Source organism: Erpetoichthys calabaricus, chromosome 4 (assembly GCF_900747795.2).
Source record: "Erpetoichthys calabaricus chromosome 4, fErpCal1.3, whole genome shotgun sequence".
NCBI lineage: Eukaryota > Metazoa > Chordata > Cladistia > Polypteriformes > Polypteridae > Erpetoichthys > Erpetoichthys calabaricus.
Genome location: NC_041397.2, coordinates 126,580,931 through 126,597,166, shown reverse-complemented (window position 1 = coordinate 126,597,166; position 16,236 = coordinate 126,580,931). Strand labels below are relative to the sequence as shown.

At 39.2% G+C, this 16,236-nt stretch overlaps 1 protein-coding gene and 1 long non-coding RNA gene across 16 annotated transcripts in view; one reads left to right on the top strand and one right to left on the bottom strand.

Annotated features, from left to right (window-relative positions):
- LOC127527422 (uncharacterized) overlaps positions 1-16,236 on the top strand; it is a 370,860-nt gene that overhangs the window by 336,745 nt on the left and 17,879 nt on the right. The window lies entirely within an intron of this gene.
- Positions 1-16,236, bottom strand: part of caska (calcium/calmodulin-dependent serine protein kinase a) — a 664,459-nt gene that overhangs the window by 646,328 nt on the left and 1,895 nt on the right. The window lies entirely within an intron of this gene.

Below are 16,236 nucleotides of genomic sequence, written 5' to 3'. Positions count from 1 at the left end.
GATATATATAAAAAGGAAATCCTGGAATGGAAAGCAAATGCAAGGCTACGATACGTGATAATCTAGAAAGACTTTTAAAAGACCCGCGAGACCAAGGAGACTTGCCACGGTGCGTCTCGCGGGGACTGTAAACATGAGACTTGGTGCCAAGAGATTGGCCCAGGGCCATAGCAAAAAGGACAGCGGCTGTACAGGCTTTAAAAAGATCGAAGGGTAGCGCAACGGCAGCTACCCTAAACGAAAGTGAGCAGCGCTCTACATCCTGCAAAAAAGATTTCAAACATGCCCGGGACCAGAAATAAAAGACAGGTATTGCTTTTACGAAGTCACGCGAGACCAGGCAGTGACCCATCATTTAAAACAAGTCAACAGACCTCTAATCTGGCAGTTGTTGGAGTGCTTTTGGCAGGCAAACTTCATGTGCTCGGAGCTCTTAAAACAACGACATGCGACAGGCAGAAGAGGCACCTAGCAAGCAGCAAAAAAACAGCAAATGATCCAGAGGCATATCCTTAGCGTACGTTCAGCCGCAGCACCCTTCACAACACGAGCAGTATTATACATCTGGGAAGAAAAAGATGTAAACACGCGCAGGGCAGGAAATAAAGAAACAAGTATTGTTTTTACAAAAGGTTTTAAAGTAAAAGTGAAAATAATGCATATGTAATGTAATAATTCAGAAGAAAATAACAATCTCTTTAAATTGTAGATTGCCTGCCTAAGGTAAAGTCATCCCTGTTGAATGGGGACGTGGGAATGAGGGGTTCTTTCATCGGATTAGCGCTATTTCAGATGTTGAATGGCAAAATGGGGGAGGCAGCTTGATGAATGAGGTCTCCAGGACTTAAAACAAATCCAAATCATATTATGTGATATCATCTAATGTGAAATTCTACTCCATACTTCTAGAATTTTTATTTTTATACTGTATTGAGGATTTATTCTGTTCTATTTATTGTACGGCTCAGAATTAAAAGACAATGAGTAAAATGACAAACTAGAACTTCATAAAGACGTTTACAAACGTTGACGCTAAACACATGCAGAGCAGGTTAGAGATTATGAATCCAGTGAAATTAGAAAGGCTCAAAAAAAAAAAAAAAAAAAAACGGTGCTATACACATGTGGAGAAAGTTAAAGGATATGAAAGTAGGAAAATTAGAAAATATAAAAAAAGAAAGTAAAGATCGCAGTAGTGCAAACAAACAAACTGCCTCATTTAACTAGGCACCAGTCTAACTTTGGTTTTGCACAATAATTACTACACTATTGCACCTTAACACTTAGTTCTACTTTATTCACATAATTTTACTTATTATGTTCTACTATACTGTTATCTTTCAATCTATGACTTTTTGTTAATTTAACTGATATTCTTCTAACTTTGCACAGTTTTTGATAAGTGGATCAGGATGCATTTCACTGCGTGTTGTCGTGTATAACTATGCATGTGACAAATAAAGAATCTTGAGAATTTCAAAAACGGAGTTTACCGCACATGCATTTATTGGTTACTTTGTTAGTGTATATATATTTATCTGTCTGTTTATTTAAAAAGCTACATTTACCCCAGGAGTCAAAAACGTTCTGTCTAGCCCTTGTACAAAAACCTAGACAAAAGCTGGGGTATCACCTTGGTAATCCCATGTACTTTTGGAACTGTGAGAGGAAAATAGCACGACTTTACAGACAGGAGTCCAATGCAGAACTCTACTTACTTTTTTACTTAGTAAAAAAAAAAAAATTATTAACTGCTGATGATATAGATCGTTTTGTCTGTGCTGAAATTTCAAACAGAGAAACCTGTCCTGACCTCATTAAAAAGATTCAGCATATTAGGACCCGCAAAATTACAAATATTGTTTTTACAGAAGTTCTGAAATAAAAGTGAAACTAATGAAATAGCAACAATTCAAAGGAAAAAAAAAATCTTAAAAGTGTGTATCCGGAAAAACAAACATGGGAGTGTGTATATATTATATATATACACATACATACATACAGTGCATCCCGAAAGTATTCACAGTGCATCACTTTTTCCACATTTTGTTACGTTACAGCCTTATTCCAAAATGGATTAAATTTATTTTTTTCCTCAGAATTCTACACACAACACCCCATAATGACAACGTGAAAAAAGTTTGAGGTTTTTGCAAATTTATTAAAAATAAAAAAACTGAGAAATCACATGTACATAAGTATTCACAGCCTTTGTTCAATACTTTGTCGATGCACCTTTGGCAGCAATTACAGCCTCAAGTCTTTTTGAATATGATGCCACAAGCTTGGCACACCTATCCTTGGCCAGTTTCGCCCATTCCTCTTTGCAGCACCTCTCAAGCTCCATCAGGTTGGATGGGAAGCGTCGGTGCACAGCCATTTTAAGATCTCTCCAGAGATGTTCAATCAGATTCAAGTCTGGGCTCTGGCTGGGCCACCCAAGGACATTCACAGAGTTGTCCTGAAGTCACTCTTTTGATATCTTGGCTGTGTGCTTAGGGTCGTTGTCCTGCTGAAAGATGAACCGTCGCCCCAGTCTGAGGTCAAGAGCGCTCTGGAGCAGGTTTTCATCCAGGATGTCTCTATACATTGCTGCAGTCATCTTTCCCTTTATCCTGACTAGTCTCCTAGTCCCTGCCGCTGAAAAACATCCCCACAGCATGATGCTGCCACCACCATGCTTCACTGTAGGGATGGTATTGGCCTGGTGATGAGTGGTGCCTGGTTTCTTCCAAACGTGACGCCTGGCATTCATACCAAAGAGTTCAATCTTTGTCTCATCAGACCAGAGAATTTTCTTTCTCATGGTCTGAGAGTCCTTCAGGTGCCTTTTGGCAAACTCCAGGCGGGCTGCCATGTGCCTTTTACTAGGGAGTGGCTTCCGTCTGGCCACTCTACCATACAGGCCTGATTGGTGGATTGCTGCAGAGATGGTTGTCCTTCTGGAAGGTTCTCCTCTCTCCACAGAGGACCTCCGGAGCTCTGACAGAGTGACCATCGGATTCTTGGTCACCTCCCTGACTAAGGCCCTTCTCACCCGATCGCTCAGTTTAGATGGCCGGCCAGCTCTAGGAAGAGTCCTGATGGTTTCGAACTTCTTCCACTTACGGATGATGGAGGCCACTGTGCTCATTGGGACCTTCAAAGCAGCAGAAATTTTTCTGTAACCTTCCCCAGATTTGTGCCTCGAGACAATCCTGTCTTGGAGGTCTATAGACAATTCCTTTGACTTCATGCTTGGTTTGTGCTCTGACATGAACTGTCAACTGTGGGACCTTATATAGACAGGTGTGTGCCTTTCCAAATCATGTCCAATCAACTGAATTTACCACAAGTGGACTCCAATTAAGCTGCAGAAACATCTCAAGGATGATCAGGGGAAACCGGATGCACCCGAGCTCAATTTCGAGCTTCATGGCAAAGGCTGTGAATACTTATGTACATGTGCTTTCTCAATTTTTTTTTATTTTTAATAAATTTGCAAAAAACTCATGTAAACTTTTTTCACGTTGTCATTATGGGGTGTTGTGTGTAGAATTCTGAGGAAAAAAATTAATTTAATCCATTTTGGAATAAGGCTGTAACATAACAAAATGTGGAAAAAGTGATGCGCTGTGAATACTTTCCGGATGCACTGTATATATATTGTGATGATGCGGGTTCAGCTCCAAGCTCCCATCTGCTGTCTGGGAGCCCTTGAACCCTACACCGTCAGTAATGTTACCGATGAGCTAGACAGTGAGGCAACAACATAGCAAGGGGATGATGAAAAAGTGCAAACTGCTTTTATTTATAAACAATCAAAACAAAAGAGTGTTCAAATAAAGTGCAGTGCATTCAATTTCTTCATTAAATAATCCATAAAAGAAACGTGGAGATTTAAAAAATCAATACAAAAACAATCCTTTAAAAATGAGGTTACAACAAAACTGGAAGCAGTCCTTTAAAACAGGGGTCCCCAACCACCGGTCCGCGACCCACTACCGGGCCGCAGCCGTCTGACAACCGCGAGAGAACTGCCGGCAACGGAGACTCACTCAGACTTTTCAGAACGCTTGGCGGGCGGGGCTTTGCAGCAGCGCAGAGAGAGGAGAGAGACCGAGGTGAGAGAGTATTACAACAAAGTATTGTTACGGTCCCGACAGTTTCCCCATATGACACGAGTCTATAGAAATCGCGTTACTACGAAGTACATTCAGCAGATGCTTTCATTACAACGAAGTGACCTTGAAATGCCTGAATGAATCATCCACAGAGCAGTTAGATCTGTGGTCGCAGCTCAGTTGTGACGTTTGCACAACGATCCCCAAACAGAAACATTGTAAAAAAAATTCTTTCTTCGAACTTTCCTCGTACTGTTTTTTTTTTTTGCTGTTTTTGTTTTCTGTGGTTTTCAGTGATACCTTTTGCTTATTGCTTGTCAACATTTGAAAAACATCCATTGGAATTTAACTCATTGTCACCCTCCTATAGAAACGGCAGACACGAAAAAAACGATAACAGTGTTAATGTTTGTGATGTGCAATCTGTTGGAATGGCAAATGTAAAGCAAAATCTCAGGTTGCAAACGTATGCGAACTGCTTAATAACTTAATAATAATAGAAATGTTATGTAAATTGTGTATAAAACTGCCCCCCCCACCGACCGGTCCGTGGAAAAATTTGCATCTAATAAAGTGGTCCTTGCTGTCAAAAAGGTTGGGGACCACTGCTTTAAAACACTATTCAGAGCCCGGTGCTTCTTTACCCTAGCGTCTCACCCGCTTCACCCATCTGGGCCCCGCAGCAGGCGAGACGCACTCTCTGCAGCTGTCCTTCACTCCTTTTCAAACAGGTCTGGAGACCTCCCGATCCTGGCTTCGGCTGCGCACTCATCCCAGACTCGAGACTTGGATTCCTTGATGACCAGGACGCTCACATCAAGGACTTCACACCAAGCCTCCCGACTCCTGCTGCCATCTCAGCCTTACACGGCCAGTCGCCCTTCACTGGTCACTCCCAGCACTCAATCACTCAGCGGGAGTGACCAGTGCTACAACTCCCAGGTGTCGGCCTAACACCCAGGCTTCCATACAGTTGCCTGCGAGCTCTCTCATTCTCTCTCTCTCTCTCAACCTCCGTCTTTCTTACCTCTCTTGTTCTTTTCTTTCTCCATTCCTCTCTTCTAGCCAACTTGCGCTTCTATATATGTCGAGAGGGCATAGCACCTGCGACAAATTAGCAGCCCCAGGAACAATCATGGATGTGGGCAGTCTCTCACCTGTGCACTTAGGTGAGAAACACCCACACCACAGATCACCCTGAGAACTGCTTCAGCCACAACTACCACTCCCCCTCGCTAAGCCGTGAGGGCGGTGATTATTTATTTTAAAAACTGGTCTTTGCTGAGAGCTGTGGACCCGCTATATCACATATATATGTGAAATATATAGTGAGGAACATAAGTATTTGAACACCCTCCCACTTAGAAATCATGGAGGGGTCTGAAATTCACATTGTAGGTGCATTCCCACTGTGAGAGACAGAATGTAAAAAATAAAATTCAGGAAATCACATTGTATGATTTGTACAGAATTTATTTGTATTGCACTGCTGCACATAAGTAACTGCACAGTGTTAATATTTGGTACAGAAGCCTTTGTTTGCATTTACAGAGGTCACACGTTTCCCGTAGTTCTTGACCAGGTTTGCACACACTGCAACAGGGATTTTGGCCCATTCCTCCACACAGATCTCCTCTAGATCTGTCAGGTTCCGGGGCTGGCGCTGAGCAACACGGAGTTTCAGCTCCCTCCAAAGATTTTCGATTGGATTTAGGTCTGGAGACTGGCCACTCCAGACCAAAAATATATATACACACACACACACACACACACACACACACACACACACACAGTCATATGAAAAAGTTTGGGAACCCCTCTTAATTCTTTGGATTTTTGTTTATCATAGGCTGAGCTTTCAAAGTAGCAACTTCCTTTTAATATATGACATGCCTTATGGAAACAGTAGTATTTCAGCAGTGACATTAATTTTATTAGATTAACAGAAAATATAAATTTGGGCACCCCAACAGAGATATTACATCAATACTTAGTTGAGCCTCCTTTTGCAAATATAACAGCCTCTAGACACCTCCTATAGCCTTTGATGAATGTCTGGATTCTGAATGGAGGTATTTTTGACCATTCTTCCATATAAAATCTATCCAGTTCAGTTAAATCTGAAGGCTGCCGAGCATGGACAGCCTGCTTCAAATCATCCCATAGATTTTCGATGATATTCAACTCAGGGGACTATGACAGCCATTCCAGAACATTGTACTTCTCCCTCTGCATGAATGCCTTTATAGATTTCGAACTGTGTTTTGGGTCATTGTCTTGTTGGAATATCCAACCCCTGCGTAACTTCAACTTTGTGACTGATGCTTGAACATTATCCTGAAGAATTTGTTGATACTGGGTTGAATTCATCAGACCCTCGACTTTAACAAGGGCCCCAGTCCCTGATCTAGCCACACAGCATGATGGAACCTCCACCAAATTTGACAGTAGGTAGCAGGTGTTTTTCTTGGAATGTGGTGTTCTTCTTCCGCCATGCAAAGCACTTTGCATGACCAAATAACTCAATTTTTGTCTCATCAGTCCAAAGCACTTTGTTCCAAAATGAATCTGGCTTGTCTAAATGAGCATTTGCATACAACAACAAGCGACTCTGTTTGTGATGCGAGTGCAGAAAGGGCTTCTTTCTCATCACACTGCCATATAGATGTTCTTTGTGCAAATTGCACTGAACTGTAGAATGATGTACAGATACACCATCTGCAGCAAGATGTTCTTGCAGGTCTTTGGAGGAGACCTGTGGGTTGTCTGTAACCATTCTCACAATCCTGCGCATATGCCGCTCCTGCATTTTTCTTGGCCTGCCAGACCTGGGTTTAACAGCAACTGTGCCTGTGGCCTTCCATTTCCTGATTACATTCCTTACAGATGAAACTAACAGTTTAAACCTCTGAGATAGGTGCTTTTTGTAGCCTTCCCCTAAACCATGATACTGAACCATCTTTGTTATCAGATCTTTTGAGAGTTGCTTTGAGGATCCCATGCTGTCACTCTTCAGAAGAGAGTCAAAGGGAAGCACAACTTGCAATTGACCACCTTAAATACCTTTGCTCAAGATTGGACACACCAGTCTATGAAGTTCAAGGCTTAGCAAGCTAATCCAACCAATTTGGTGTTGCAAGTAATTAGTACTGAGCAGTTCCATGCATTCAAATCAGCAAAATTACAAGGTTACCCAAATTTTTGCACAGCCAGTTTTTCACATTTGATTTAATTTCATACAACTAAATACTGCTTCACTAAAAATCTTTGTTCGGAAAACACCCCTGTACTCAGATGTTCCTAGGAAATGAAAGACATACCACTGTTATCTTTTCTGTTGAATGTAGAGTAAATTATTATGCAGGCTGAGAGGGGTTCCCAAACTTTTTCATATGACTGTGTGTGTGTGTGTGTGTGTGTGTGTGTATATACAGTACTGTGCAAAAGTTTTAGGCAGGTGTGAAAAAATGCTGTAAACAAAGAATGCTTTCAAAAATGGAAGTGTTAATCATTTATTTTCATCAATCAACAAAATGCAGTGAATGAACAAAAGAGAAATCTAAATCAAATCAATATTTGGTGTGACCACCCTTTGCCTTCAAAACAGCATCAATTCTTCTAGGTATACTTGCGCACAGTTTTTGAAGGAACTCGGCTAGTAGGTTGTTCCAAACATCTTGGAGAACTAACCACAGATCTTCTGTGGATGTAGGCTTCCTCACATCCTTCTGTCTCTTCATGTAATCCCAGACACACTCGATGATGTTGAGATCACGGCTCTGTGGGGGCCATACCATCACTTCCAGGACTTCTTGTTCTTCTTTACGCTGAAGATAGTTCTTAATGACTTTGGCTGTATGTTTGGGGTTGTTGTCCTGCTGCAGAATAAATTTGGGGCCAATCATATGCCACCCTGATGGTATTGCACGATGGATAAGTATCTACCTGTATTTCTCAGCATTGAGAACACCATTAATCCTGACCAAATCTCCAACTTCATTTGCAGAAATGCAGCCCCAAACATTCAAGGAACCTCCACCATGCTTCACTGTTGCCTGCAGACACTCATTATTGTACCGCACTCCAGCCCTTCGACGAACAAACTGCTTTCTGCTACAGCCAAATATTTCAAATTTTGACTCATCAGTCCAGAGCATCTGCTGCCATTTTTCTGCACCCCAGTTCCTATGTTTTCGTGCATACTTGAGTAGGCCTTGTTTCCACGTCGGAGGTATGGCTTTTTGGCTGCAACTCTTCCATGAAGATCACTTCTGGCCAGACTTCTCCGGACAGTAGATGGGTGTACCTGGGTTCCACTGGTTTCTGCCAGTTCTGAGCTGATGGCACTGCTGGACATTTTCCGATTTCGAAGGGTAATAAGCTTGATGTGTCTTTCGTCTGCTGCACTAAGTCTCCTTGGCCGACCACTGCGTCTACGATCCTCAACGTTGCCCGTTTCTTTGTGCTTCTTCAAAAGAGCTTGAACAGCACATCTTGAAACCCCAGTCTGCTTTGAATCTTTGTCTGGGAGAGACCTTGCTGATGCAGTATAACTACCTTGGGTCTTGTTGCTGTGCTCAATCTTGCCATGACATGAAACTGTCTTCCACAACCTCACCTTGGTAGCAGAGTTTGGCTGTTCCTCAGCCAGTTTTAAGCCTCCTACACAGCTGTTTCTGTTTCAGTTAATGACTGTGTTTCAACCTACGTGTGACATTGATGATCATTAGCACCTGTCTGGTATAATTGGTTGATCATACACCTGACTATAATCCTACAAAATCCCTGACTTTGTGCAAGTGTACCTATAAGAATTGATGCTGGTTTGAAGGCAAAAGGTAGTAACACCAAATATTGATTTGATTTAGATTTTTCTTTTGTTCGCTCACTTTGTTTATTGTTATCAATGTACAAAATGCAATCATTATTTATATTTCTGAAAGCATTCTTTGTTTACAGCATTTTTTCACACCTGCCTAAAACTTTTGCACAGTACCATATATAACTTATGAACCATCATTCAGGTGGTACTGGTAAACTTAAAATTATCTTCAAAATATTTAACCTTTTACAAAGTGTTCCAGTTTAAATAAAAAAAAAACTGTCCTTTCATAAGTGAAACCTATTTTGTGGGGCATAGTTACACCTAAAGGATCTGTATGTGCACACAAAGGAAATCTACTTTGCTCTATTGTACTAAGATTTGCTGCAACCTATATGCAAGTTATGCCGAACTAATAATTAAAATTATGCTAACTACACATTACAATAATTTTCATTAAGCACTCAGATCTATCAGGACACAATAACCAAAATTAAACCTGTGAAGATGAATACTGTATATTAAGACACTGGCTCTTACTGGCATCAATACAAGAGATAAGAAGTATGAAAATCTACCTTACATGCAACATCTGACCCTTTCCAGAAATAGCTTTGTGACTTTGTGTTAGTATTTACTGTTTGAGAATATTCTTCTTCTTTCGGCTGCTCCTGTTATGGGTTGCCACAGCGGATCATCTTCTTCCATATCTTTCTGTCCTCTGCATCTTGTTCTGTCACACCCATCACCTGCATGTCCACTCTCACCACATCCTTAAACCTCCTTTTAGGCCTTCCTCTTTAACTCTTCCCTAGCAGCTCTATCCTTAGCATCCTTCTCCCAATATACTCAGCATCTCTCTTCTGCACATGTCCAAAACCAGCACAATCTCGCCTCTCTGAATTTGTGTCCCAACCTGAGCTAACCCTCTAATATACTCATTTCTAATCCTACCCATCCTCGTCACCCAATGCAAATATTAGCATCTTTAACTCTGCCACCTCCAGCTCTGTCTCCTGCTTTCTGGTCAGTGCCACCATCTCCAACCCATATGACAAAGCTGGTCTCACTACCGTCCTGTAGATCTTCCTTTTCACTCTATCTGATAACCGTCTGTCACTATTACTCCTAACACTCTTTTCCACCCATTCCACCCAGCCTGCACTCTCGTTTTTCACCTCTCTTCCACAATCCCCATTACTCTGTAATGTTGATCCCAAGTATTAAACTCATCCACCTTCACCAACTCTACTCCCTGCATCCTCACACATCCTCACTAAGTGCAAATCTTAGAATCTTTAACTCTGCTACCTCCAGCTGTGTCTCCTGCTTTCTGGTCAGTGCCACCATCTCCAACCCATACAACATTTAAAACAAAGAGTGGCTGTAAGCACAAGTCCATTTATTTATTAAGATCATACAGGGAGTAGTGGACCCAGGTCCATTTTGGCAGTCAATCGTGGGAGGGTTACTTTCACAAATGGTGTATTTTAATTACTAAATTTTAACCTTTGGCATGAATAGAGCAACAGTGAGAAGAGGTATGAGCATCAAGGCATATCAATACATTCATAGCAGAAAGGTAGGCCAAGTTAATGGTATGAATTTGGTGTTTCTGAAGGCAGAGGTACAGCCCAGTTAGAAAAACAAAGGCAAGCACTACTTGCATGGGTGCTGAAGAAAGTGAAAAATGCTGCTGCAATGTAGGCAAGAAAAATCATTCAGTGGCACCACTGTAATTTTGTAGAAAGTAAAAACATTTTGACTACATCAGATCATTATGCTGGATTTGCTGTTATCCAAAATAAAATATTACACATTTAAATATTAATACATGTATTACTTACATTTTGGACATCATAGCCACGCAGTTAAAATTAGATTCGCTATAAGCTGCCTAAAAAGAGAAAGCAACATGCCTAAAGCCACTTAGTCCAATTTAGAATCACATGGCTTTCAGGTATGAAAGGACAATTGATTAGTCCTCCTGTGTTTGAATTGTTTCTGGCACAAATCAGTTTTGCCGCTCACCCCCACCCCTCTCCCTCTCTTTCATATTATAATGGCACACTTACCAGATTGGTAAAAACTCAAAGTGTGAAAACAAAATTTAAACAAGTTACAAAATGTGTGCATTGCATAATATCCACGTGTGATCGACAACTAAGTTAACTGATATGAAAGTTGGAGCACCTTACATTTTATGTGCTTTATCTAAGAGTCAATTATTACATTTTTATCATATATTTTTGTAACAGTGAATCATATTTAAAAAATAACAGGGAAAACAATTCAATTATGTGTTATTAGACTACATTAAATACAATCTTTTTAACAGTACTTTACAATTGCATGCAGTTAAAAATGTAACTTCATTAGATCTGTGGTGGCTCAAAAGCTTTCATACAATGCAGATTTCAATTCAAGTGATGTAAAAGTGGCATTGTTGATGTGTTTTAGTGGTGGAGTGCCTGTAACTAACTGCTGTTCAGTTTTCTTTAACATATGTTTGAAAGTATACTCTATAGAGTAGCACCCAAAAATTACCAAAATAAAATAATTATTAAAACAAAATTTCCAAAACTAGAATAAAATAGCTGTTATTATTACCCTGTGAATGCAGAAAACCAACTTAAATAAGCTCACCATCTAGCTATAAACATTTGTTAAAATATAGTAATTCAATAAAACTACATCAATAACTAAGAACTTAGAAAGGAACTGATTTATTGTATTGCATGGATACCAATGGTGACAATTACTTTAAAGATTTTAATTCCAGTCTAAAAGATACACTCTTCAGGTACAGATAAACCATAACCCCAGCTCAGTCTGTTGAACATCACACTGCTGAGTGACTCTTCCAGCACAGCACAAACTATAATCTTGCCCTGTCCTTTTTATTTGGACCACAATCAGTCTTTCTGAACTCTAGAAGCTGCATAACACACCTTGGGTCCTTGTTGCATTCCCCTTTCTAGGTTTATATCACTTAGAAGACAGGCATATTTATCATGTAATTAATTAAATCAAACAGTGTTCAGCTGCAAGCTGATAATGTCAGTTCTTTACAATAGTAATCTGCAGATAATATTAGTTCAGTCAATTCAGTCTTATATATGTTTACATAATTGATTACCTCTTCCATTCACTCTAAAGAAGTGATTTTTTTTTAAACTTTTGCAGTTAACTAAGGCAGCACATGATGGGTGCCCAGCATTTGTCTTGCTTGCATTTGGCAACCAAGTGGTTATTAGACAAGTAAAAGATGAAAATATACAAATTGATTTAACTACTCTCAAGGTAAATTTGAAATGGTAAACTCTCTCATATTTGAAGTTGCACGGAATGTTCTTCTTTTTCAAGACAGGCAATGCTGAAGATTTACTAATGGTTTTCAATAGGAGATTTTGAAATTTCAAAACTTTGTAAAGTGTGTTCTGTTTAAGAAATCTAAACAAAAAAAGAACTGTCTTGACAAATTTCTTTGAAGAGTAAGTATGCCAAATTTTAACAAAAATCAATCCATAAGGAGCTGAATTTTTTCATTGCAGACAGGCAGGCAGAAATTCAGATGTGGCCATCGTAGTAGATAATTCTCATATAATGCTATTATACTGTGTAGTTACTGCTTTCAATAAAAACTGTGGAATAAATTGAACATAGTGCCACATTTTCCTATGAGCATCCCAAACTATTACATGTTAAAAGTGACTAAGTCAAGTTAAGTTGGGGAGCATGCACTGGTACAGTATGTTGTCGCACCCAATACACAACGAATCAACTCGGGATCCCAGTTTGCAACCCCCCACGCAGACACGCGGTCCAGTCCCACCCTCCGGAAATGACCCTCTATCTGCCGCAGCCAGGTGTTCTGTGGGCGACCCCTTGGCCTGGTCCGTCCACTCAGGTCCCCAACAATGAGGATCTTATGACCCGGATCACCCTCGGGGAAACACGCCACATGGCCATAGTGCATAACTGACGCTCCCTCACAATGTGAGTAATGTGCCTCATTCGGGACTCCATGAGCAACCGTTCATTTGACACAAAGTCAGACCAACGGTACTCAAGGATTTTCCGGAGAGACACAGTACCAAAGGAGTCCTGTCTTCGTCTCAGGTCACTGGATTGCGTCCATGTCTCACATCCATATAGCAAGACAGCTGCCAACACAGCCACTGGAGCCCACGACCTCAAATGAAAATATATGCTTTGAAGACCATCCATCTAGCCATTTTCTGAAGCCACTAAATCCTATTATAGGTTTAAATACTAAAATAGAAAAATAAACTCTAAACATTGAATACACTGCACAACAAAGTTTTTGCTTCTTGAACACTGTTGGGTGTTCTTTATAGATTTTTGCTGATCGTGCTGATCACAAATATCACATCACAATTTACCCATCACGTACCGTTTCAGAGAAATCTTCAGTTTTGTCATGATTTTTTCTTATATTTGTATCCAAACATTTTCGCTCCCGTAAGTGACTTATCAACAATGGACTGTGCAGCCTGGGCAAGTCCAGGCATGGAATCAGGCCAGGTTGGAAGCTGTTCTGTGGAACAGTATTATTGTTTGTAGACTTTGCTTTTTCATTTACAAAAGAAGAACTGGTAACGTATCCAGGGACAAAATGACCAGAATAAACAGAATCAGGAACAAACAGGCAAAGCTTGAACAATCTTAAACAAATCAGCATTATTGTTACACGCAACAGTTTCTGATAGTGGTGTAGCGCAACGCTTCCAGTGACTCAGTCTTAACACTCTACAACTTACTACAGTATGACATAAAACAAACTGGTTTCATTTACAAGTCACAGGTTATACACTTGGGCACTTGTGCTTCCTAGAGTTAACAGCCAATGATCACTGAAGAGGATGTATAATGCACATAATGTCAACAAAAACTGAAGAACATTGGTGGTTCAAAAAACGTGTTGGAGTGCACCTTGCCTCCGCTTAGCTAGCAATACCGGTTTGTTTACCAAACATTATCATCTAGAGATTGTTAAAGAGTAACGTTTGACATTTTTGAGAGAGAGATCACAGCTACATGTGTCTTAGAGGGTACCTGCTCATTGGCAGAGATATCATGGCCACGTGCTCTTCTCCCCACACGGGGGACGCTCTCCCATCAGAACTGAACATCAGATACAGTGGCAACGTTTGACGTTGGAGCATACCTACCTTTCGTTAGGCCAGAAATATCTTGCCAACTTTTTACATTTTTGGCAAAGAGATCACAGCTACATTCTCAGCCCTGATAGCAAAACCAAAAATATTGTATATCAAGAGGCACTTGGATATGAAAGTTATCAATATTAATTATTTTCAATACAAATTATTACATTTTTTTTTTATTATTGATTTTTAAAGTTTGTCCTGTTTCACTACTACGAGGGTGGAGCCACAGGTGACAGCTAGTATATATACATTATATATATATACATTATAAAAACAATGTTTATACATCTCTTAACAACCACTTGAAAATAATAAAGCACACTGCATATTGCAGCGAAACCACTGATACAAAAAACAAAATATATTTCTTCTCAAACGCGCAGAATTAAGACAAGACATTAATTAAACAAAATTTTGTATTTTTGTAGAGGCATTAATCAATTTAATCTACATTTCAACATTTCTTTTTCACTCTGTAAATGGCACAATACAAAAGATAAAGCTAGGATATTCCTAGCTGCTGGTTAAAATCGCCAACAGCCAGTCACAGTGCTACAGTACTTCTGCTAGACTGAGGATGCACATCTCTCATGCCATATTTAATCCAGCATCACAATGGCTGACAAAATGCTGTATCAGCAGAGAGAAGAACTAGGTCTACAAAAAAAAAACACATATAACTGAGATTCAGTTTCCCACTCTTGTAATGCTCTGTTACATTTCCATGAGAAAGTCTGCAATTCAGTATTACAAAAAAGAAGGTTCCTTTAACTACACTAAAAACAGTGATACTTTAGAGCATCATCATTCTGAACAGAAACAAGTTGTGTGGAGGAACATTTCATACCTTTACTAGGTCTCTCATACATTAAACCAAGAAAGCAATTTTAAATATATAACCACAATAATTTTACAAGGGGATGGGATTTTATTATTATACTTATTATAACTGAATGTAACACACAGCTCTTCAATGTTTTAAGTAATCAATACAACTTCATTCCCTCATCAGGAGACCAAAGACGCAGCTGATGCATCCATGAGAATGGAAACATGAAGCTATAAAGAAAAGCTGACAAGAATCAAATGCTATTCGAAAAACACAAAAAATTAAATAGCAAGAGGAGACTATCAATTTTTTAAAACTGGCAGTTACATACTTCAACTGTACAATAAATTTAAAATTAAAGACCTTAATTTCATTCAAGTTTGTCAGCATGCTGTCCATCCAAATAAGAATAAATAGAATTCTATCATCTATTAAACGTTTGCTTCAACAGATGTGAAAGACACCATTACTGCAAACAAAAATATTTCCTTTGAATGAATCAAAAAACAGAATAAAATTAAGTTTGCTAAAATTGTATTAAAATAAAACAATGCAAATATTATATTTACACTTTTACTCAGCAAACCAATGTGTAAGTTTAAACTTTTATGAAAGAAGTCTGAAACTCAAAAATGGTAAATTCAAAAAATAACAATTATTAAAAAAAAAAAAAAAACTTTTTTTACCACTTTGTTACAAATGTACACACTGACAGGAACCATACAAGTAGTCTTAATGGCATATCTAGAAGACAACATTATTTAAATTTGTACACGTATATAAAAATCATTTACAAAGGATATAAAAGGTAGTGCTTTTGATTTATCACCAAGTTAATGTATGAGATTTAAATGTACTGTATGCAGTAATTTAAAAAGCAGTCAAGTGGAACTTCAAGTGCTGACATGAGTTTTAACAAGCGTGGTTGGGCCTTTTTTAAAACTACCTTTTTGTTTCATTCAAGGTTACAATTCTACACAGCATGTGCTGCAAGAATCAAAATTTCTATTAAACTTTTTACAAGATGACCTCAAACTGAAGAGATGCAGAGATTAAAAGGACTGCCAGTCTTACAAGTCTTATGAAAAAACATTCCTAGTTTTTAAAAAGGCCATCATGTAATTATACAAGAGGTGTATGGAAATGCACAACAATATACATCTAAAACAAGTGCATATATTTCATTGATACACCTATTTATTTATGTTAATTGCATACCTTTAAAGATATCTGTACACTATATGCAGTTGATGGGATAGCCAAAGCAACCCAACCTTAACTTTAATCTTT